We start from the raw sequence: 1,308 nt of genomic DNA, 5'->3' as shown, positions 1-1,308 counted from the left end.
TTCAGTTGTGCATACGGGTTGTAAGTCTTGCGCTTGGGACTAACAAACCCTTCCACTCCTCTTTTATTGGCTAAAGCAAGTCATATGGCCATGCCTCATTTTAAAGAAAATGAGGAAGTGTCTATCACATGCCATGAAGGAGAACCAGGAGAATCAGGAAGAGAGCCAGGAACTACGACTGTACCTCTCTCCCTAGAAGCATTTTCCTGCTTCCTCAGGAAACCTGGTGTGGCTTGAACTTGGTGCACAGCTAGACCCCAATTTTATATTGCTTACTATGAAAATAATAAATAATATGGAGGACCGTTTGCCTATTTTAGAAAATATTTGCTCTTGGTATCAATACTTTCAAAATGTCCTACAATAGTTTAAATCAATATTTTAGTTTCATGATTTATCTATGTTGAATTACATAGATCTGGTTCATTTATTTAAATGTCTGTATATCCTGCAATATATTTATCCACTCCCCTATGAGGGCACAAATGATTTCCAATTGTTTATTGTCACTAATAGCGTGGTATCCTAAATAGGACATTCTCCGGCAGTCTTCTTCACCGAGATTAACAAGACAGACATCCGAAAGTAACTATTACATGTAACAGACAAACTTCTTTCCTATGACCTAAAATTAGAGTACTACTTATGAGGCATCCTTGGAAAGCTGAGAAAATAGTTACTCAAATCATTTACTCTGTTCTGTGGTCCGAATGAGGAACTCTAGTTGAGAAATGCTGCCTGACACACAACCTAGAAGTAGATTGCAAGGTCTCAGAATAAGGAGATTTTCAGCTTTACTAAAGAGCACTGCACTGGGCTCCAACGTGGACAATCGACACTTCCATCACAAGTGCCTGAGCGGTCTCACTGTCCTTTGGCGGCACTGCTATTGTTCGTCATTTTGCTTTGGCCAACCTACCAGGTATGAAATAATATCCCATTGCTGTTTGAAGTTGTGGGGCCCTGAGTAGGAGCGAACTAGAACTTTTTTTGTTTTTCATATTTGGTCTATCGGAGTCTCTTTTCCTGTCAAATTGCTTGCCATTTCTCAACTAGGTTGTGTAAGTTTTTCCTCTGATGCATAGGAGTAGTTTATACGTTTAGGATGGAATACTTTCTGTGCTACATGTCTGCTACATGTGTGGCCATCTCCACCACCACTCAGGTCACTTTTAGCGCTCACATTTCATATATCTGTGGCATGCCTACGGGAGCCCTGGTGGCATAGTGTTTATTCTTTTGGCTGTGATCCCCAAGGTCAGCAGTTTGAACCCACCAGCCACTCTGCGGGAGAAAGACTGGGCTTTC

General features: G+C 41.2%; 1 protein-coding gene across 1 annotated transcript in view; it reads left to right on the top strand.

Annotated features, from left to right (window-relative positions):
* The first annotated feature begins 869 nt into the window (after positions 1–869).
* The window catches only part of NINJ2 (ninjurin 2), a 128,594-nt gene continuing 128,155 nt past the window's right edge, over positions 870–1,308 (top strand). The window contains exon 1 of the mRNA XM_045295939.1: positions 870–922. The gene's annotated coding sequence lies outside the window, so the exon portion shown is untranslated. The remainder of the gene's footprint in view (positions 923–1,308) is intronic.

This window comes from Echinops telfairi, unplaced genomic scaffold (assembly GCF_000313985.2).
Source record: "Echinops telfairi isolate 266 unplaced genomic scaffold, ASM31398v2 ScPeMD7_6273;HRSCAF=7185, whole genome shotgun sequence".
Classification (NCBI taxonomy): domain Eukaryota; kingdom Metazoa; phylum Chordata; class Mammalia; order Afrosoricida; family Tenrecidae; genus Echinops; species Echinops telfairi.
Note: the sequence above shows the minus strand (reverse complement) of the source record. Positions and strands in the feature narration are given on the sequence as shown.